General features: G+C 55.5%; 1 long non-coding RNA gene and 1 other non-coding gene across 15 annotated transcripts in view; both read right to left on the bottom strand.

Annotated features, from left to right (window-relative positions):
- The window catches only part of LOC142447906 (uncharacterized), a 167,397-nt gene that overhangs the window by 11,996 nt on the left and 132,314 nt on the right, over positions 1-23,087 (bottom strand). For 11 of the 14 annotated variants that reach the window (XR_012784466.1, XR_012784479.1, XR_012784473.1 and 8 more), the window contains 2 exons: positions 13,779-13,950; positions 2,654-2,773 (listed from right to left, as the gene is read on the bottom strand). This is a non-coding gene — a long non-coding RNA (uncharacterized LOC142447906). Of the gene's footprint in view, positions 1-2,653; positions 2,774-10,220; positions 10,301-13,778; positions 13,951-14,728; positions 15,153-23,087 lie in introns of all 14 variants that reach the window. The other 3 variants (XR_012784463.1, XR_012784464.1, XR_012784477.1) reach the window with 3 other exon arrangements.
- Positions 4,922-5,056, bottom strand: LOC142449741 (small nucleolar RNA U109). Its single transcript, XR_012784855.1, has one exon. It is a non-coding gene; the product is annotated as a small nucleolar RNA U109 (small nucleolar RNA).

Consider the following 23,087-nt stretch of genomic DNA (forward strand, 5'->3'; position numbering starts at 1 on the left):
AGCAACCAGAGAAAACAAATACATGGACCTAACCTGCTGAGGGTTTCCGTTTCTAAGACCAGGCAGCGAGTGGGTGCCTGGCTCCTATTCAAAGCTCTCCTTGCAGATGCTCCCTGGATGAGTCAGGACAGAGCAGGGGTGAGGTGGAAGAACCCGCGCTCTGCCCTCACTCCCTCCTGGTCCCCCACTCTGCAGAGCCTCCCACAGAGCCAGGTAGAAGCCAGACCACCAGGAATCTTGGGCTGCAACCATTCTGTGGATGTGCCCACTCCGGCAGACCTGCAAGGCCCAGGTACACTTGCCAGCAGCCAGCCAGGCCCCTGGCAGCCCTGCCAATGGCCAGCACAGAGGCCTGGCTCTCTGCCACCTCTTCTGAAGTTGCCTGCTTCCTTCCTCATTCACAGCACACACACCACCACCACCACCACCACCCTGCCTTTCTCTGCAGCTCCACGAGGCACTGATCTCAAAATGTCCTGCTTCTGCCAGGCGGACTGCAGGAGGGGCTGTGTCAGGAGAGAAGGTGGTTGATGCCCACACAACCAAGCTGACCCTCGCACTTCCTGGATGGTGAAAACACAGGGCTGGCCCTTCTAGAAGAGCTGTCCTCCCTGCCTGCGTGACAGTATGAACTGATAAGGAACTCTACCAAGCTTCTGAAGGTGGCTGACCACAGAACAACCCAACAACCCATCCTGCCAGGGAGGCCAGTCCTTTATTACTGACTCGGACAACCCAGGATGGCTGCAGGTAGCTGGGGTTGTCCCTGGGCAGGGCCAGACCTGGGAACAATAGGGCCCACTCTGTCCATCTCTCTCTGCATAATAAGCACTTTCCCTTCTTCTTCCTTCAAAGGGCCCTTCCACTGACATCCTCATTAAAACCAAATCTACTACCTTCCAGTCAATACCGACTCACAGTGACCCTATGAACTGTAACTCTTCACGGGAGTAGAGAGCCTCCTCTTACTCCCACAGAGCGGCTGATGGTTTAGAACTGCCGAGCTTGCGGACTGCAGCGCAGTGCATAACCACTATGCCACCAGGCCTCCTCGCCTGAGACAGCTCATCAGGGAGAAGCAAGACCAGAAGTGAGTCCGGTGCTTGTAGTGGTTGTTGGTGTTAGCAAATGCCTCAGACATGCGCCCAAGGCCCCTCCTGTACTCTAACATCCACGCCGGCTCAGCTCATTGCCACAGTTCCCAGAACACGTGACAGAGCCTCTTCGGACCCAGCACTTGTCCAGCCGCTCCGACCCATGGCAACCCTGCTGCATAGCAGAAGGTATTCCTGACTGCCATCTTTACAGAAGCACACCACCACAGCTTTCTTCCACAGCCACAGATGGGTTCGAACCACTGACCTGGTTACCATGCCACATACCACCAAAGCCAAACCCACTGCCATCAATGATGGCCCGTGCAGGGTCCCATAAGGGCTGTCAGTCTTACAAGAGTAAAAGGTCTCATCTTTCTCCTTTGGAGCAAATGGCAGGTTTGAACCACCAACCTCGCAGTCCAACGGTAACCCCTGTGTCACCATGCCACATAAACAAGCAAACAAACAAAAACCAAACTCACAGCCATCGAGTCAACTCCAACTCTCAACAGTCTTTGTTGCATCCAAAAACCAAACCAAACTCACTGCCATCCGGCTGATTCTGACTCACAGGGATACTATAAGAAATGGTGAAACTGACCCCATGGATTCCTGAGACTGTAACAATGTAACAGAGTAGAGAGCTACGTTGTTCCCTCAAGGAGCAGCTGGTGGTTTTGAACTGCTGACTTTGCAGTTAGCAGCCCAACATGTTACCACTATGCCTCTAGAGCCTGTTGCTGTTCTTAGGTGGCATCAGTTGGTTCTGCTCCACAACAGACCAAAGCACTGCCCGGTCCTGGGCCACCCTCACAAGTGTTCCTGTGCCTAAGCCCAGTGTTGCAGCCACTATGTCAGTCTAGCTCCTTCAGGGGCTCTCTCCTTTTTGCTGTCCCTCCACTTTTCCAAGCACGGGGTCCTTCCCCAGGGACTGAACTTGTCTGCTGTCAACATGTTCAAAGTAAGTAAGACAAAGTCTGGCCATCCTTGCCCCTGAGGAGCACTCTGGCCATACTTCTCCCAAGCCACAAGTGTTTGTTCTTGGGCAGTCCGTGGTGCCTTCAATCATCTCTACCAGCACCATGTTCAAATGCATGGATTCTTCTTCAGTCTTCCTTAGTCTTTGACACCTAGGAGCGAATTACGATGCTCATGACCTTGCCACCGGATGGGGTGCCTTGGAAGCTACACCAAGCCATCACACCCCTCTTCACTGGAAGGAGGAGGAAGTCTGAGCACCCACAAAGACGGTGACATGGGGAGCGGAGGCGGGAAAGAGCTGGGCTGAGCAAAGGAAGATCTGGTCCCGGCTCTCTCACCAACCAGCTAGAGGACCTGCAGCCAGAGGACCTGCAGGCCCCACGCTTCTTGAGCTTTTGTCCTATCAACTGTCGAAGAGGAATAACGACGGTCTGGCCCACCTGACAAGCTGTGAGTGAGGCACAGGGAGGAAATGTGGGGAGCACGACAAAGGAGTGAGCTAGTTTCTTACATGCTTTCTCTGTTCTCCCTGGAGGATGATGGGAAGTTCAGGGGAGGGAAGCCAGTGGCCTTACCCAGTCAGCTCCAGGAGAGAGACCCCGCAGAGCATTCCAGTTTCCGTGGGTGGGTAGGGAGAGCCGGCGAGCAGTAACGAAGGTCTGTGTGGGGCTCGGTGATACGGCATGTGTCGAGAGCTGTCCAGTGGAGACATTGAGCGAGGCAATGTTATCTGGGAACAATGGCACCACCCTACCGTTGTCCGAGCCCTGAATCTGACAGGAGGGGACAAAGCTTCCAGAACCATGGCCCCAAACCACTGGACCGCCCACTCATTTCCCACACAAGGCATGCATGTCATGCACGGCTGTTGGAAGAAATGGGAAGCTGGGACGAATAAGGCTTCCTCCACCGCCTCAGAAGGGACAGGGCGGCGGGGCCGACAAAGAAGGACTCTTTACGACAGCACCAAAGCCAGAGGGCAGTGTGCAGCTGGCTGCCAGCTGTCCCCAACTCCTCAGCCTCTGCTTTGTGACCTCGCACACAAGGGGGCAAAGCTCAGTCATGGCCCAGGCTTTGGGACTGGAACGGCTGAGATCCACACGGCTTTGGTTGGCTAGCTTTCCATGAGGAGATTGCCAGGTGTTTCTCCTTCGTCTCAGTCTGGAAACCCTGCTGAAGCCTGTCCAGCATCAGAGGGCATGCATGCTTTCCCCCGCAGATGGGGAGTGGCTGCTTTTGAGGAGCCTCGTGCAGGACTTGAACCTGGGTCTCCTGCACAGAAGGCGAGAATCCTACCACGGAGCCAGCCTGCGGTGGCCAGACTGGTGCTGGTCCAGTCACCCCACGGGTGCTAGGGTAGGTAGAAGGGCGCTCCCCAGGTTTTTCCAGGGCTGGCTTCTCAGACCTTTCTTCTGCAGTGCTCTGCATAGACTTGTACCTCCACTCTCTCTGATACTGGACGAGGGTCTCAACTGTTTGCACCACCAGGACCCGTGAGCCACCACTTGCCACAACAGCCATAACAAGAACCAGAACCATGACACTCAGTCCACCAGCCCCCCCCCCCACCAGGGGCGGCCGACTGCCCACCAACCAGAGGCCTGCATGGGCTTCTGGGTTTCATGTCTCAAAGGTGCACCTCGAGGCGAGGACGCCCATTCTATCTTACATAGGAAACTGGGGCTCGGCAGACCAGAGGCCAAGTGCGGATCAGAATCCAGCACTGAAGGGACCCCATCCCCACCCCCCGGAGCTCCTCTCTTAGCAGCCCCTACCACCTTGTCTGGACAAGTTGATTTTGAAAACCGTAAGATGAAAACAAGAAACACAATAAATGCTCAATAAACGCCTGCAAATTCTGCGCCTAGCGGAGTAAGGGCTGTGGAATTCGAAGGCTCTTGGTGGCTGAGAACTCTGAATTTCTGCTTCCTCATCGAGAAAATGGGAACAGAAAGACCTGCCGGACGGAGGAGGCCGGGGTGGGGGTGAGGACGCCACATCCCCACAGTGCCCTGGGGGCTTGAGAAACGGCAAAACTGCAAGTGAAAGGTGAAGCCCAGATGTACGGGGTGCACTGGCGGCTTCCCACTGACTTCAGACACAGAAACGCTGGTTCCCTCACCGACTGTGAACCTTCTGGGAAGGGACATAAACTCGCATTGACCCAGCGGCCACTGCCCACGGCCCTGGGCAGAACCCGGCTAACCCTTTCGGGTGCCCACTGATGCCGCTGGGATTTTGAAATATGCCCCTCTGTAAATTCCAGGTACATGTAACCTGGGGAGTGGGGGACATTCGTGTGGGGTATAGGGCGGTTGCTGCGGGCATTGTGCTGGCGGGTTTGTGGTTTGGGTTTTGACTTTATACCAGCAGTAGTGACTTCGCCTGGACCATGGACCCTGGGACCAGATGAGTCACCTTCTCACTGGGCCACCTTGTGTGTGTGTGTATGTGTGTGTGTGTGTGTGTCTGGGTCTGGAGCCCATCTCAAAAGCAGAGACTCATCTGTTCAGCAGTTATTTACTAGACCCCCAAATGGTCCCTGGCTTTGGGGGGGGGGGGGAACAAACGCACTGCCCTCAGTCAGTGCGGGCTCAGTGATCCTGTAGGACACAGGGACAGAATGGCTCCCAGAGGTTCCGGAGATGAACTGAAATTCCCAAGCTCTGTGAGGGGCCAGGGAGTCGGCAGACAGTGAGCAAACTCCCAGCAGGTGCCTCGTGCTGTGGAGCTGAATGAAGAAAGGAAAATGAGAGAGAGACGGGCCGTGGGGCGTGTCCAATTATAGAGGTGGCCTCTTCAATGGGAGCTCTAAGACACTCCAGGGAGCGTTCTTTTTTTTCTTGTGTAAGAGAAATATACTACTACTCAACCTCTACTGTAAGGTTGGTAGCCCTGAGAACTCCTTTATTAATGTAGCATGTTATGGATGTCTTTCTGCTCCTAATGGAATGAGGAGCAGATATTTCCACATGCAACAGGGAGCTTTCTACAGAGTTACAGACGCTGCCTTCCAGGGCCAAGGTCCTGACCCAGGGGGTTGCTGTGAGTCGGCATCAACTCAATGCAGTGAGTTTGGCTTTGAGTTTGGGATCTCTACCGAGACAGCAATCTTCTTCTCATTCTACCAGGCAGACCCGAGACTCAGGGAATGGATTGGTGGTTACTCGTCAGCGTCCATCTGTCCCAGAGGACAGAGCAGAACTTTAAACTAGGCTTTCCAAGGCTGTGCACCCCTCGGGGGAGGAGACAGCCTCACCTTCTTCTCTGGTGGGTTTGAACGTCCAGGAAGGAGCCAGGAAGGTGGCTTGCAGCCATAGTGGCCACAAGCTGGCTCCCTCTTTACCAGAGGAGTGCCTGCCCCAGCGACTCCCCACCTGCTCCAAATGCCCAGAAAGAGCTCCCCCGAAAGGTCAGGAATCCCGCCCTCACCCGCCCCCCCCCCACGCCCATGCTGGACACAAGTCCCGGAGGCAGTGTCCACGTTGGACCTCTTGCCTCTGTCCGGACAGAGTTCGATGAACGTAGGAATGCAAGACACAGAGGGGAGTGGACAGTGTTCCAAGGCTCTGCAGCTTAGTATCAGAGGATGAAGGAAATTAAATGCAAACTGAGCCAGAAGCAAAATGTCCAATGATAGGAGACAGCTGGGGGAGGGGAGTGGCAGGCGGTTAAGAAGGCTGAGGGGTATATGCTCACTCTCCTTTACACACATCCACCATGCACGCGCACCACACCACACATATACACCATACACACATACACATACTATGCACACACCACACACATGCACATACATCCACCATGCACGCACACCACACCACACATATACACCATACACACATACACATACTATACACACACCACACACACGCACACACACACACATCCACCATGCACACGCACCATACCACACATATATACCATACATACCATACACACATACACATACTATACACATACCACACACACGCACACACATCCACCATGCACGCATACCATACATATACACCATACACACATACACATACTATACACACCACACACACACACACACATCCACCATGCACGCGCACCACACCACACATATATACCATATACACAATATACATACTATACACACACCACACACACGCGCACACACATCCACCATGTACACGCACCACACCACGCATATATACCATATACACCATACACATATACACACACTATACACACACACACTCCATCTTCAACATACTGCTATTGGGTGGAAAAGCATGGATTCTGAAAAGCGGTTATCCATCTCAAAGACACTGGGGCTGACCCCTGACCCCACCATCAAGCAACTGGCTCATGATAGTCATGTGGGTATCCTGGTCCCACTGCTGTGTCCATCAGGGCCCCATGGGACAGCGGCTAGCGGTCAGAGCATTAACTGAAAGGTTGAGGCCCACCTGGGAGAAAGCGAGGGCTCTTTGCTCCCAGAGTGTCTTACAGTCTTGGAACCTCAAAAGAGCGGCTCTACTCTGTCCTGCAGTGTTGTGGAGTCAGATCAACTCGACGGCGTGGGTGGACAGGAGGCCTATACATCCGATGACAGAATCTGAGCCCTGGATCAGCCTTCTTGGTCCTGAGACCAATGGAAACCCAGCCAAGTGGGAAAACTGCCTCTCGGTCTCCAGACCGGTGTCCAGCCCTGCTCTTCCCCGTGGGGCACTGCTTTCCTGGAACACGGTCTGGAGGCCCGTAAGAGAGTGGAGTGGAGATGTGGTGGGAACCAGCAACTCTGCACCCTCTGTCCTTGTCGGTGGCCTCATCTCCGGCCCCTCCCGGACGGTGGTGCTGCTCTGTGTGGACTCTGGCCTCAGATGGAAAGTTCCAGCACGCCACTTGCCATGGTTGCTCACAAGAGAGCTCCCAAGCGCAGGGCCTCACAGCCTCACAGCCACATGTGCCGAGGACACCACGCTCCCCACATGCCCGAGTCGGCCGACAACTTCCGCCAGGACGGGGTGCACTGTCACACAGTGTCCTGGGGACGGAGCACTGTGAATGGAGCTTTAGAGTTTTTGTATTCTGTGTTTCTGGTTCACACCATTAATCATGACCTTCATTAGAAAAAGTAAAATAAAACTCCGAACCCTGTGAAATGAGCCAGGGACACGCAGTGACCGCCTGCGGTTGTGAAATGATGTGGACGGGCTTGCTCCACACGCAGGTCGCCACCCTCCATCGAAGAGTGAACGAGGGGAAACCTTGTTTCAGAGTCTTCGAAACACAGAGAATTGAAGAGCCTCGACACGAGGCAAGCCCCATCTGCATCCCTCCCTCTCCGAAGGCCATGTGTCCTCAGGGTCAGAGACAGGGCAGGCGGCTGGACGGGGGACCATGTCGCAGTGACCAGCTAGTCAGCCCGCCATCTCAGATGGGCACATCTACTTCTGAGGATGGCAGTCCCCATTCCGAGGCCGCTATCCGGCGACCCGGCTTGCCAGTCTGGCTGTGGTCCCCAGTCTCTTGACAATACTACACTGAGCTCAAGAAAAACCAAACCAAACCAAGCCCCAGTGCTCCCGGGCCCCTGGCCCCCAGGCTGCGAGTGCTCCCAGAACACTGCTGAAGGCCCGTGGGCTCCTCCTGGCAACAGGTTTCACCACTCAAGGTTGGGAATACTTGGGGGACAGTGGCCCATGTCTAAACTTCAAGAAACGTCACTGCATCATAAAGAGAGCTAGTTAGATGTCCAGGGTGGCAGGCCTGTCTCTGTAGAGCTTTTCCCTCCAACTGGCTCAGCTAGAGCCTTCACAGCCCCTATAAGCCCTTCCTAGAGGCAACCCTGCTGCCCAGAGGGATGAGAGACACTGACCACAGTCTCACCGCAGAAGCGGAACTCCGCCCTCCTCACACAGGGCTGCCGGGCTGCCCCTTCTCTTTCCCGCAACCTCGGGGAGCTGGTGGGCCTCTGACAGCTGGCCAGAGCCAGACTCTGAGGACTCTGGGTCCAGAGCAAGGTCCCCACCTCCAGGTGAAGAGATGTGCCCAGCCACTGTGACACAGTCACCGTCATGAGCCCAGCTTGGTCATCCGAACACCCTTGTCCCTATTTTTCTTGCCCCTTGTGGTTTTCACAGCCAGAGGAATAAAACCCCCAAACCTTCACTCTGCAATGCGGAGTGCCAGCTCACCATGACCCGCAGTGCAGAGTCAGGTTTATGAGTGCACGGACCTTTTCAGAAGCAGGTGGCTACCACTTGGTCCTGGGAAACAGCTGGTGGGTTCAAACTGCTGACCTTGCCCTAGGCAGTCCAGTAAGTAACCCACTCTCGCCCTAGGCAGTCCAGTAAGTAACCCAGGGTGTCTTAGAGAAATAAGACTTTCCAAAAAAATCAACTGTCCCTGGCAACCCACCTGGACATCTACACAGGGACACAGAGGGTGGGGACAGAGCAAGTACCAAGAGATGCTGAGTGGCTTCAAGGAACTGGAGGCCAGAGGAACTGAAAATGGACTGGAAGGAGGATGCCAAGTGATGAGTTTCTAACTGATGAGAAGCAGCATTGGCTGAAACCCCACTGCCACCCCGAGCCCTGCCACACTTCCAGGGTCACTTCCCAATAAGCAGGAAAAAAACAGCCAGATGACTCCGATCTAGCAGACAGGCAGGGTCCAGTCATGAGGTCGTGTGCCTATCCACATGCACAAACCACATACAGGACATACATACCGCCCCATATACCACACAAGCTACACATGCACACACATACCATACAGGCCAGACACATGCATGCAGAGGCACATATCTACTCCACATATATTATCTACATTCTACATACCACTCACACACACAAACACACACATTATCTACAGTCTACACACCACACACCATACATACATATACTACTTGCATACCACATACCACTCACACGCACCAACACACACACTATCTACAGTCTACATACCACTTACACACTACCCACACACTATACATACATATACTACCTGCATACCACACACCACTCACACACCACACACTAGATGCATTCCACATACCACTTACAAATACCACATAAGCCTTGACACATATACAAACACTATATGCATTCTACAAACCAGCCCCCACACTACACAAACCAAACATACACATATATGCACAGACTATACACATACCACCCACATATAATCCACCACAAATCTTGCACATACTACATAAGACACACACGCATAGCTTCTCCACTCCCCCTTTCTTCCTGGTCCCGCCCCATCTCAAGGCTCGAGCAACATCAAATGCACAGGTCCCTGCACACCACACTCCTCTGCCCACTACTTCCCCACCTCTCCACAAGGACGGCTGTGGAGTCTCTGGACCCAAAGACCCCAACCTGCCATCCCCACCCACCAGAAAAGTAACAAAGAGCAAAGCAGTCCTCTCGCCCAGTGGGGGTGCTTCTCTCCAGCCGTTCCACTTCCAGAGCTTGGTAGTGTCCTCCTCCTGACATGCATAGTCCACCCACCTGCAGGATCTGCCTGCCAGATACATTCCCAATGGGATCACTTCGCTCTCACCCCCTTTCTCATCTTGATGGCTGAGCAACTTCTTGCCACTGTGCTCTCTCCCTGCACCAGGACAGTGGTGCCCCCCATCCCATCCTCTCTCCCTGCACCAGGACAGTGGTGCCCACCCATCCCATCCTCTCTCCCTGCACCAGGAATGCGATGCCCTACCATCCCGTCCTCTCTCCCAGATGACAACTGAGATCTGCCTGCTTCCACTGTGGTCGCTGTCAGGCTCCTGACACTGCAGCTGCCAGCACCAGTGGATTACAAGGCAGGTCAGATCTTTTCCAAAGCTTCCTCCAGTCCCCGACAGCCCACAGGACCCATCCCCAGGGCTGCTGCCCATCTCTTGGACCACAAGAGTTTCCCAAAACCCTACGATGGGGCCCTACTGTGAGCCAAGACCTCTGGGCCTTCGGGTGAGGACTGAGGGGCGGGACAGAAGGGTTTAGAGAAGAAGAGGGAATGGACAGAAAGTGAGCTGACCACCAGGTGAACCTCTGATCCAGCCGACAAGGACTGGCCTGTGAATTGCTCATCAAGGGAAAGCAAGAGGTGGCTGATGGGAGAGGAGGAGGAGGAAGGTGGCAGAGGTTCAGCCAGTACCTGAGCAGGTAGGTGAACAGCAACCCAAGTGAGCCCTCTGCCATCTGGTTACACTTTCACACACCAACGGGCAGCGGCCACTGGGAACAAAAACAGAAAGGAGATGGATGGCGGCTGGTGGCTAGCCAGGAGGGGTAAAGAGCACTGAGCCAGGCACCCTGACGAGTGGGTCACTTCACTCCTGCCCACCTGCCGCTCCCTTCACTCTTCACACACAGCCAGTGCAAAGGGGCACAGCAGCACAGAGTGCCCTGCTGTGCCCTGAGGGCCTGGCAGGAGACTTGCAGGGGCGGAGATGGCAGGTTCCTGCCCAAGATCTGCCTGGCTGCTCTGCCTACAGTCCGGCTCTCAGTCCCTCCCCCTAAGCATTTAACCGTGCCAGAAATTAGATGATTCATCTCTGGGTCTGCCCGTGGTCAAGCGCGTCCTGCCCTCAACAAGGCATCTGACACACGAGTGGCTGTGCACGCTGTCCACATCGGCACCCTCACACCCAGGGCAGGCTCGCAGCAAGCACTCATCAAGAGAGCAGTGCTGAAGAACAGAGAGGGCATGGAGATTCAGGGTCAAAGCCGGCGGGCTGGGGGTGGGGGACACCACCTGCTATGGAAGCCCTGAGCTCTGACCGTGAGACGGACAGTTACAGCAGTGGCTCCAGCCTGGGTCTTAGGGCTCCTTGTGGGGTCTTCAGCTCCCTCTACTTGCCCCAAAGGTTTACCAAAAAGCACATGCCTCTCTTCGATGAAGCTATAAATGCCACCTAAAATAGCAAGTGTCTTTGCTTTTAGGACTACGCTCCGCCTGACCACAGTATTTCCAATGGCCTCGAATGCGTGCGAAGGATGGACATGGACTAAGAAGACCTAAGTAGACTCCATGCACTTGAATTGTGGTGCTGGAGAACACTGAAAGCACCACGGACTATCAAAAGGACAAACCGACCTGTCTTGGAAGAAGTAAGGCCGGAGTGCTCCTTCGAGGCAAGGATGGCGAGACTCCATCTTACCCACGTTGGACATGCTGTCAGGAGAGACCAGTCCCCGGAGAAGGACATCACGCTTGGCCAAGGGGAGGGGCACTGAGGGACAGGAACCAGGGGAGTGGCCGCAGCAATGTGCTCAAGCACAGGAACGATTGTGAGGCTGGTGCGGGACCAGGAAGCGTTCAGTTCTGCTGTGCACAGAGGTCGTTATGGATCAGAACTGCCTGGATGGTAGCTAATATCAGCAACAGCTAGGGGATACAGATCAGAAGGGCTGGCAATTCTTCCCTAGTAGGCAACCTCCCTTCTCTCTAGCCCTCGAAAGAGTGAGAGTGCCTTGAAGGCCAGGGACAGGCTGTCCCTCTTCACTGCCATGTGCCGGGGCAGGGTCCAGGCCTGGGCAGAGTTGGTACCTCTTAAGAGTATGAATGAAGGCTCACTGGGGTCACATTTCCAGATTCTAAACGCAGAGGTCCTCAAACTATGGCCCGCGGGCCACATGAGGCCCGCCAAGGACATTTATCTGGCCCACCGGGTGTTTTACCTCCTTTTGTTTTATCCTTCAAAATAAGATATGTACAGTGTGCATAGGAATTTGTTCATAGTTTTTTTTTTAACTATGGTCCAGCCCTCTAATGGGTCTAAAGGACAGTGCACTGGCCCCCTGTCTAAAAAGTTTGAGGACCCCTGATCTAAAGGAAGGAGGACGAGATGGGTGCAGTTGGGTCCCGGGTCGGGAACAGGCCTTACTTCCACCAGTACCTGCCAAGCGGTAGCCAAGGGATGGTGCTGAGCGGAGGAGCCAGAGTGACCTATGGCTCTGCTATAGGGGGGCAACCATGTTGCTCACACAGGCGATATTGACATTGTAACCCCCCTCTTCCTGGGAGCGCGACCTCACTTCTAAATAGCATCTTTGGAGACGTAGTCACCAAGTGAGGACGAGGTCTCGCTTTCATGAGGGATCTAACCCAAGGTCCAAAGTCCTTATGAGGAGGGAGACACACAGACACTCGAAGAATTCCACATGGTGGTGGAAACAGGGATCGGGGTGATGCCACTGACAAATCCAGGGGATCAGGGTGGCATTGGCAGTCCCCCAGGCTAATGATGACAGGCAGAACTTAGAGGTGGTTTCAGGCCACCACAGTCAAGCAAGTCTCACAAGAAAGCAAGTCACACCTCCGACGGTCTCAGCTTTCTGGTGCCTATCGCAGAAGAAGCAGGTTGAGGTTTTGAACTGCAGGGAAGCACGGGAGAGCAGCTGGCTCTGGGCCAGTTTACAAAGAGCCTCCAAGCCTAGTGATTCCTGCTTCATTTTATTTCCCTGTAGACATCCAGGGGGCCAGTGACTCAGACACTATGCTGGGAGACAGACTCTAGGCGGGGAGTGGATCGGTGACGGTCCCATGTCATACCACTGAGAAAGCCAGGCTGTCGTTTCAACACCAGGTCTGCATGCGGAAAGCCCAGGGCTCCTTGGCTGCATCAGGAGGCCTGGTGGCAGCTCCGGGCCATGGCAGGGGATGGCACATCAGGGGGCAATGGAGCAGGACAATCTCTGTCACCCTACTGCCATCACCCTGATGTGACAGCTTGCAAGTCCCAGCCCCTGGAGTCCCCTGCAGGCCCATGCATCCCCATGGCATCCATGTTCTTGTGAGATGAGCAGCTTGGCTGGGCCCCCACCCGATTCACTGTCAAGGATGTCAAATGCTCAGTCAGCACGTATTGAGCCCATTTTTACTGGGCACCTGCATTGGCCAGACACTGCGCCTGGCATGAGAGAGAGAGGGTGAGTCAGACAGACACAACCCTGCCCCCTTACATACTCCAGGCACCAAACGACCACACTTTGATGCGATGGTAAATGGGGAGACACCTTGGAAGGGAGTCCTGGGGACCTCCGTCCAAACACTCAGCCACTGAAACCCTTGCGGAGCCCCATCTCCTCTGCCATGCCTACTAGAAACCCGCTCAATGACAACTGCATCTTGTTTTAAATTCTCTGTAGTAGCTCGTATAGAGGAAAAGGGCAGAGTTCTTACCACAGCTTATACCAGTCCTTTCGGGTGCTCGGTTTCACTGAACCAGGTGGCCTCGCGCTGTTTGCCTAACCATGCCCTTTGTAGGTTTGGTTTTCATTTCTGTCCGCATCCACGAGGCCCCCACCGAAACACCCAGAGTGAAACTACACGATGCCCGTAAATTTGTCTTAAAATGATTCTCTCTCTCTCTCTCTCTGAATTATTCCCTACGGAAACAACCCCGAAACGAAATCACAGCATCCGAGTGTGCCGGCCCTCGTCCTAGGTCTATTGAATAGCATGCTGCTTTGGCTGCTGCTGCTGCTCGCAGCCTACTGACAGTCCACACACCGTTCCCCAGGTGCAGAGGAGAATGCCCCCCGGGGTTCCCAAGGCTGTGCTCACTGCTGCAGCTTTCTCCCATAGAGTGGCTGGTATATTCGAACCCCCCAACCTTCCGGTGAACAGCTGAGGCTCCCTGCCACAACACTAGTAGTAGAACCCATTTCAAGGCACCCCGCAATCGCAGAGAGCCACACACCAGCTCACCTGCTGCTGGCCTCCAGGTTGTGAGCAGTTGTGACTGCCCCTCACTGAATTCTTGTGAATCGGCAATGACTGTTTCCACGTGGCCTTCTTCCTGTAGGCAAGTGCCCCGCCTCCTACCATGCCATGGAGCTGTTTGCCGAGGGCGTGTGGGGTCCGAAGGGCCTCCTGCTCCCTGTGGAATTAAGACCCGGGTGAGCGTGGAGTCCAGAAGAAGAGGCAGAGGGAGGGAAGAGGGAGTGGAGAAGCTTGCGTCCCACTCTCCAGTTCAGAGCCTGTTCAGCACTCAGCACCTGCTTGTGTGGGGCCACAGGCCGCTGCCAGAGGGGGTGCAGACGCCACCAGCTTTTGGCTCCAGCTCTGCAGTGTGGGGACACAGCCAGCCAAGCAGATGGTGGGCCAGCCGTCCAGGTCTGACCCCCCAGGAGCACCCTCATCTTGGCGAGGGAATGCAGGCCAAGGATGGGGGCCTCAGGGGGCAAGAGAGTGGGAGGCAGCTTTGCTCAAGAAACCACCTCCTGGAGATCAGACAAAGGCTGCATTTGGCCATTTTATCCCCGGTGGTCCGCAACAGGGCTGTGGCAGGGTGGTGGCGACCCAAGGGGAACACAGTTCCAGCCCAGCCCAGGCTGTGAGGATTTCTAGCTTTGAGGCTCCAACCTGCTCTTTCCCCAGATCTAGATTCTATCAAGACCCCCAAGAAACTCTTTATACACATGTAAGATCATATGACTTTATCTTACTCACTGCCATCGAGTCAATTCTAAATCATAGCGATCCTACAGGACAGGGTAGAAGTGCCCGCTGGGAATTTCCAAGGCTGTAATTCTTTACAGGAATAGAAACCCCCATCTTTCTCCTGTGGAGCAGCTGGTGGTTTCGAAACATGGACCCTGTGGTTAACAGCTCAACATATAACCCACTTCACCACCAGGGCTCTGTTAAGCTCTTACGTTGTGGTTGCTAAATGCTGTCAAGTTGGCTCCGACTCAAAGCAACCCTGGGCACACACAGCAGGATGACCACACTGCCCGCTCCGGCACCGTGCTCACACGGCTCCTCTCTTGGAGCCCAGTGCTGCAGCCACCGGGTCAATCCATCTTGCCAAGGACCTTCCTCTTCCCGCTCCCTCCACTTCCCCGAGGATGCTGCCCTTCTCCAGGGACGGGGGTTCCTCCTGATAACATGTCCACAGTATGGGAGGCAAAGTCCGCTGTCCTGGCCTCTAAAGAGCATTCTGGCGGCACTTCTTCCAAGACAGGTCTGCTGTTTGTCCCTTTGGCAGTCCATGGCACTTTCAGAATCCTTGGCCAGCACCACAATCCAAATGTACTTCGACTGTTCCTCTGTCCTCCTTCTTCAATGTCCAGTGTTCACCTGCACGTGAGACCATTGAGACATGGGACCTTAGTCCTCAAGGGAACCTCCTTGCTTTCCAATACTTTATAAAGAGATCTATGCAGCAGATTTGCCCAATCACCCAATGCAAGGCATTTACGATCTCCCGGAATCATAAATTCTTATGTACACAGGGGCGGTCCCTTCGAGAAAGCTAATTTCTGACTGATTTCTCCATGACAGCGACACTTCTGGCGACTCCCAGGAATTCGGGAGGAATCCTCAGCCACTGGCCAGCCTCTCATCTTCGTCACTGCCCTACAGGACGGAGCAGAACTGGCCCTGGGGGTTTTGCAGACTAGCTTTTCCCAGAGTTTCCAGGCTGCAGTGGGATGGCTACAAGACACACTGACTCGAAGGCAGTGCGTTCTGTCTGATTTCAGCCTCGGCGATGCCCCCCTGAGAGAAACCCAAGCCCGTGGGAAAGCGAGGGCTCGAGCCCTGTGCTGGAGCCCTGAGTTTTCTGTCCAGGGGCTTCTCTTATGCCCAGCACCCCGTCCGGGGAACCCCTGCGAGGGAGACCAGTCTGTGAGTTTCCCACGCGTGTGCATGCACAGAGGGGAACCAGCCAGCCTGCCCAGCCTCTCTGCACTGCGTCTCTGCCCCAGGGGGACTCGGAATGCACAGCACGGGCTGGCTCGGGGCTCGGGGAAGAGTGGGCATTTGGTTGCTCCTCGGCGCCAGCAGTCTCCCTTCTCTGAGCACCACTGCTGTGGCTGTTTGCGCAGGGTGACCTTGTGAATGACCGAGGGAAACGCTGCCCAGTTGACTTGCTGTCCCGATCCTGCTGTCATTAAACAAGGACGGCACGGCATCCCTCGGAGGGGTTGCCAGGACTCTTGAGATGACACAATACCCACCCCTCCCTGAGCCCAAGCCCACTGCCATGGACCCAGCCCCCAGACACTGGGCTGGACAGGTGATTTGCTTCACTAACAGGATGTTAGCGAAGGAGAGACCAGGAGAAGCCGAGCTCGGCGGGAATGCCCTAATTCCATAGAGACACTTCCGGCCAGTTTGTTGATCTCAGGAGGGCACTGCCCCCGCCCCACCCAGCCCCAGGCCTGCAGGGAGTGCAGCAAGGTGGGCTCTGCTGATTGGACCACAGCTCTGGGTGGGCGACCAACACACGCCACTCGTGGAAGCCATTGAGTAATTCCTGCTGTTGGCTGCTCGGCATTGTGCGACGCCCGCCTGCTAACTAAAAGGTCTGTGGTTTGAACCCACCAGCTGCTCCTCATTGGGCAGAAGAGGAGACTGTGTGCTGATGTGAAGATGCCAGCCTCTGAAATCCACAAGGGCATTTCTACCCTGTCCTCTAGGGCCCAGGGCGGTGACGACACAGTGGATCTTGACCACCAGAACCACGGAAAGTGAACAGAGGCAGTGTCCCTCCTGTGCCTGGGGGCTAGGGACTGTGGGCCCAGCAGCTCCAATAGAGGGGCTGTAGCTGCCTCCAGAGGCTCCGGCCAACTCAAGGGTAACAGCCAAGATGCCCAGACCTCCCTCAATGCAACAACCCAGTGCCTACCGGGCAGGACCCACAGCTGGGGCTGCGTGTGGCCAGGACATCTGTTCCCACCAGTCCCGTGCCTCCCCCACTCTGGAGGTGTCAGAGGCCCCTCCCTGAAGGCTTCCTCAGATGGGAAAGTGAAATAAAAATGCCCCCTCCACCCAAACTGGGGCCGAGGACCACATATGAACATGAGTATGATATTCTACCAGAGAACTGGCTGTTCTACAAAAGGAAGCCCGCTTCATCATCGCCGCCACCATCACCATCATCATCCCAAATAGGGAGACCTGCGACCCTTACAGGCCAATGGGGGTGCCGAGGGGGAGACACACCTGTAGCAGGTGCTCCAGAACCTGAGGGCTGGGTGCTACTCCTCTGCTGACTTTGCAGGAGCTGTGTAACCTTTAAGAAATGACCTGCTATCTCTGAAGTTCCATTCTCTCATCTGTAACACAGGTGACGGGGCACTTCCCTAACAGGATCACTGTACGGGTCGGAGGGCTTGATGGTAGGAAGCAATTACAATGCTGCTTAACACCTTTGTTTTCAGCTGTGTTAAGAAGATTCTAAGTCACAGCGACCTCACGTGGCAGTCCCACTTCTCGGTAACCAAACCGAAGACACTGCCACGGAGCTGATTCTGACTCACAGTGACCTGGAGGGGTTCCACCCAAGGCTGTGCTATTAACAGAGACAGACAGCTACATCATTTGTCCTATGGAACCACCGGTGGATTTGAACCACAGACCTTCAGGTCAACAGCAGGTTCCCAGTCAGTGTTAACTGCCATCATTGTGACCACGGCGAGGATGGCTGGCTACCCAACAGAGCAGGCCCTGCAGGTATCAGTTCATCTGGTCCTTACAAGAAAGCTCCGTTCTCACAAGTTAAGCTCATGAACCGTTTCACGTGGGAGAAAGCTGGTATCCATGTAACTTTAAGGCAACACTGTGTCCAGGAAACCAGGTGCTCAAGCAAGCAACAGGATGCTCCTGGGCCCTAAAATACCCTCCCCCATGTCTGGACCTGAAACCTGGAGGCTGGGCAGCGGGCAGGCTCCCTGCGGTTCCTCAGTGGCTTTTGTGCTGCTCTCTGCAGTCTTTGTCTTCCACCGGGCACTCTGGGGCGGGCAGCCCCTGTGAGCATCAAAAGGCCCGCTGGCAGCAGAGCCAAAGCTGTAGCGGTGCCAAGGGTCCATGCCCTGCCAGCACTGCCACCCGCCACGTAGCCTGGGAGCTTCACAAGGAGGCCATGGCCAGCCTCATAGCCAGTGCAGGTGTTGCTTCACTCTCAGCCAGGAGATCTGTTCCGGGACAACCCCAGTGTGCCAGTCGCAGGTGTCACCGGCAGGGGCTGGTGTCCAAGTGCCCTGGACTGGTGGCGGCAGGCAGACCACAGACAAACTAAAGATTCTTGGGGGGGAGGGGGAAGCCACGGTGCACACACACTGACTCCAGTCCAGAAGAGAGACCCACTGCTGCACACTGCAGTGTGTGGTTACCCTGCACCCACTCCAGGCCAGGTCTGGGACCCAGGCTTTCAGGAACCAAAGGCCTTGTGACGTGGGCTGGGCCTTGAGGATCACGCAGGTGGGGGGTAGGGGTGTCGGGGAGCTCAGCAGGAAGACATGGGACACAAGGAGAAGGAGGGCCTTGACACGCATGCAATATCGACAGGCCATCTCGGCGACCAGAGAGGATTCACATTAGCAGGGACTGGGGGCCACTGACTGCTGAGGGAACTGAGGTGCGATGTGAGGCTGTGAAAAACTTTTGGAAAGCTACAATGGGGGGAGGAGATTGGTGTCCCTAGACACACGGAACATGGTACAATGGCAAACGTTCGGTCAGATATATGTTCTACTCCTGCATGTAAATATATAACGTACTTCTTTGAAAGAAGGGGTCTTTCTCTGTCCACAGTGTGTGTTCACCACAAGGGAGGTACTAGGATGACGGTGGCCCCTGGCCTCCTGGGGCTCAGCTGCTCAGTGCATCCCACGTGGACCTTACATGGAGGCTTAGCGGGCTACTTGGGGAACTGATACGGTCCCTCGGTCACTTCCATGTCCTCGTCCGTAGAATTGGTGCAATCCAAATCCAATCCACTATGCGGAATCCATCCCACCCAACGTGACCTTACAGGACGCGGAAGACCCCGCCCATGGGGTTTCCAAGGCTGTAATCTCTACAGAAACAAAAGCCTCCACTTTCTTCCAATGGAAGGGGCTGGTGCGCTTTTTCTCTACCCCCTAAGGATTTGGGAGGATGCTTGGGACCAAGCAGGATTTCTTTCTGCTGGGCACATGGGTATGGTGAGTTGGAAACCGATCATCCCACACCACCAAACAACACATACTGACAGTCTCAGAATTGCTCGGGGGAAATTTCATGTCGTCCTACAGGGTCGCTACGAGCCAGAATCAACTTAAGGGCAGGGAGTCTGGTGTTTTGCTTTGCAGTTTTTGGTTGGTTGTTTTTTGAGTAGGGTACAGTAGAACCTCCCCATAGGGTTTCTGAGGCTATAACTAGAAATATTTATTGTACCTGTAGTCATTACTTTTTTATCACTTATTCTTTGAATAGTTTTACTGGCATGTTCTTCACATTATCCTACCATTTGATCATTCAATCCTATAAGAGGAGTTGTGAAATCGTCACCACCATCCATCCATTTCAGCTCATTTTCTTCTGTCAGCTCCCTGTTTCCTCCCACCCTCCCCTGCCATGCCCCTAGGTAATGCTCCTGCAGAGGGATTGGTGGATTTGTACAGCTGACCTTTCGGTTAGCAGCCAGCAGGGCTCCGGTGAGACCTGTTCAGTAGCCTAACAACTCGCAGCCCCCTGTGGCTGGCAGGGTGGTTGTGCACGAGGCCCACGGTCCAGGAAAGGTCCTGAGAGGCAAGGCGAGAATACCACCACTGCTCTAATGCCAAAGCCCATTTACAGAACTCTGGGCAGCTGGGTACGCTAGCTGCCCTATGAGGAAACTGAGGCAGGAAGTAGGTACATCCCACAACCAGAGATGGTGCACAAGGTGCTGGATCGAAGCCCACTGTGCCATCATCTTGGAAAGCTTCTGAGCCCAGCGGCCCTTCTTGGAGGGTATTAAGTATCAGAGCCTCGAAGACACCCAGGTCTTCATGTGGGAGGGGAGAGAAGGAGGGGAGGGGAGGGCCACAGGGCCCAGCCAAGAGCCCAGGATGGCGCCCACACTGGCCAAGCTGAACATCCGGGCACTGCTGTCCCGTGAGAATATGCTGGGAGCAGCCAAGACCTGGAGCCAGCAGGCAGACACTGTGCCAGGCTCTGGCTCCAGCCCCCCGCCTCGAGCGCCTGAGCCAGCACTGCTGGCCGCCTGTCAAAGCTTCAAAGGGGCCTTCGAAGCAAGCCGGGGGACCGGCCTGCCTGGCCAGCCTGGTCCTGAGACCGTGGAACAAAAGGTAGCTGTGTGGGGTGGGGTGGGATGGGGTGGGTGGAGGGCGGAAAGCAGGAGGAGGCTGTGCAGGGAGGGCCGGGCAACAAATGCCAGGTGCCCTGGGCCCAGGACAACAAGACTTGGGCACGTGGAGAACAGAGTGCCCTAATCCCCTGAGCCTGCTGGGCAGCCAAGGTCTCTGTGTTGTAGGGAACCTGCCCACTTTGAGCCTCTGCTCACCCACTCTGTGTTGACAGGGTCCCCATGACAAACCAGACACATGAGGAACACTGGGGGCACAGGCTGTAGGGTAAGACCCCTGGATCCACCTCCCACCCCATTCTTGATACAGGACTGGTCACAACACCTCCTGGAGCCTGATTTCCTTGGTTTTCATGGGAGGGGGGGTGTCCAGCTGTCTCAAACCAAAAGATACCTCCTCTGGAGGAGCCCAAACAGGGACAGGAGTCTAGTAAAGGTCTGTTCCCTTCTCCCTGCGCTGACCTAGTTAGTCACACGCCTGGTGGAAAACCAGGTTCTGTGCCGTCTGAGGCCTGGGCAGGAAGGAGCCCCAGCTGGTTAAGGGACAGGTCAGCGGTTTGGACCCACCTGCTGTTCCATGGGAAAAAGCATCCTGCTTCAGCAAAGGTAACTGCCTTAGAAACCCAGTGGGGCAGTTCTGCTCTGTCCTGGAGGGTCGCTGTGAGCAGGGACACCGATAAGGTGGGTCAGAAAAGGCGGCATTCAGAGGGAAGCAGGGTTCCAGCCTCGATGCTCGCTCTGCCTGTAGACGCTGGGTGTATTGTTCAAGGGCCCTGGGCCTTCACGATGCCCCTTGTGAAATGGGGCCATCAGCCAGGCTGCCCCTATGGGGGGTCGGGGTGGGGTGCGGGGACAGGGGTGACTGGAGACTCTAGCAGGGCTTTGAACCAGTTCGCTGGGGTGGGGATGAGGGAGGGACACACAGGGGCAATTTTGTGTTGACATACCCCCCCCCCCCACACACACAATAGACTGAGTCAGAACCTGCATTTTTAACAAGCTCCCAGACTGAGTCAGAACCTGCATTTTTAACAAGCTCCCGGGTGATTCTTATAGATCCCAAGATGGTACTGAAGTGCACATTAGCTCTTATAGCCCACCGCCCCAGGAGCCGAGGAAATCACCAGGGGCTCTAGTTCACACGAGATTCGGATTCCAGAAGACGGAGCCTGGTGGCAGAGTGGTTCCATGCTGGGTTGCTACGCACAAGGTCAGCAAGCAGTTCGAAACCACCAGCCACTCGATGGGAGAAGGACGAGGCTTTCTACTCCTTAAGGAGTTGCCATCTTGGCAGCCCATGGAGGCAGTTCTCCTGTCCTAAGGGATCTATGTGAGTCAGAATGGCCTCAATGGCAGGGAGCAGAAGTAAAGCGGGACAAGGCAGGTCCTCGGCAGGGTGCAGAACCGGAATGACGCCCTGAGTCTAAGTAAGCATCCGGCTGGAGAAGGACGTCGAGTTTAGTCAGGGCCGGGGAAAACGAGGAGAGTGGCCCTCAGGGAGATGAGGTTTGTCCCACACTCACAAACGGGCTCGAACATGCCAAGACGGCGCAGGACGGGACAGCAGCCTGCAGGTGCCGCGAGGGGCAGGGACTGCTGCACAGGGCACACGGTGGCAAGTGCGCGCCCGCGGGAAGGTACTTTGCAGGCAGCCTCCCAGCAGGCTGGGATCGCCTTCTGAAAGGGATAGCTGTGGAGAGGCCTTGGAACCTGTCCCTTGGACGTTCCACCAGGGAAGCGCCTGGCCCGGGGCTCTGGGTGAGCTGAGACAGCTTCATCACAGCTCGTGGGGGTTCCAGCATTAGTTGCTGGGGACGAGAGGGGAGCTGACTAGAACACCAACAAAAGGCATGGGCATGGGCTTAGGGCACAGTGGGCACTAGGACGGCATGTGAGGGTCTGAGGTGAGGGGTGCGGGGTGCAGGGGGGGGACTCTACTTGGGACTGAGGGGCCTGCCCCCAACTCCCAGGCCCCCTGTCAGGTTTGTCCCACACTCACTAGCAGGGCTTCTTGCCTTCTCCCTCGGGTCCTGCTAGGTGGGAGGGAGGGAATGTTGGAGAAGGCAGGAAGCAGCTCTTCTGAGAGGCTGCCAGACCCAGCAGCTGGCCCCCGAGGCCCAGAACGCCCAAGGCCCAACGGCAAGCATCCTGCTTCCTCGCCCGGCCCACTGAGCAAACACATGAGGGTGGCAGGTGCCCGCGGCTGCTGCCCAGCCAGGGCTCTTTGCCCGCCGCCCCCTCCTCCCTCCTGCCTAGCTGGTGTTAGCCTGGCGGATGCACTGTCCCCTCCTGGCAGGGTCCCACACTCACTATTCCTAGAGCTGGGAGGCGGGGTGCCCTCCGCCATAAGGTGAAGGAAGGCGGGCCCATGCTCCTGCCCTGCCCTCACTATTCCAACCATGATGAGGCTGCCTGGCCACACTAGCATTCCCACCTGGCCCAGGGGTCCTACTGTCTTATGTTCAGACCCTCAGGTGGAGATCAGGAAACCTCCAAAAAATGCCTTCGGGGACTCTGGAACGGAGGCATCAGTATCTCCTTGTCACAGACCCTCCAGACAGAATGTCCTCTTCCAGGTCAAACTCACTAGGAGTCTGCCAGTCCCTGGGCAGGCAGCACTGCTGATGGTCCCGGCTCACAGGGGGGATAGCTCTCCACTGTCCACACCAAGGGCCCTTGCCAGATGGCATGGTCCCCTGACTGTTGCTGCCCATCTCGACCGGCAGGAGGGTCATCGTGGCTGAGACAAAGGTAGGGAACAGAGCTGACTCATGGTTGTTGGCAGATGCCATGAAGTCAGTGCCGACCCATAGCGACCCTGTTCAGTTCTGTGCCACCCTGACACCTTTTTTTTATCGGTGCCCGTTGTTGCAGCCACGACATCAAAATGCCTCCTGGGAGGTTGTCCTCCTTTTTTTTTTCTTTTTTTTTTTAGCTGA

The sequence above is a fragment of the Tenrec ecaudatus genome, chromosome 5 (assembly GCF_050624435.1).
Source record: "Tenrec ecaudatus isolate mTenEca1 chromosome 5, mTenEca1.hap1, whole genome shotgun sequence".
Lineage (NCBI taxonomy): Eukaryota > Metazoa > Chordata > Mammalia > Afrosoricida > Tenrecidae > Tenrec > Tenrec ecaudatus.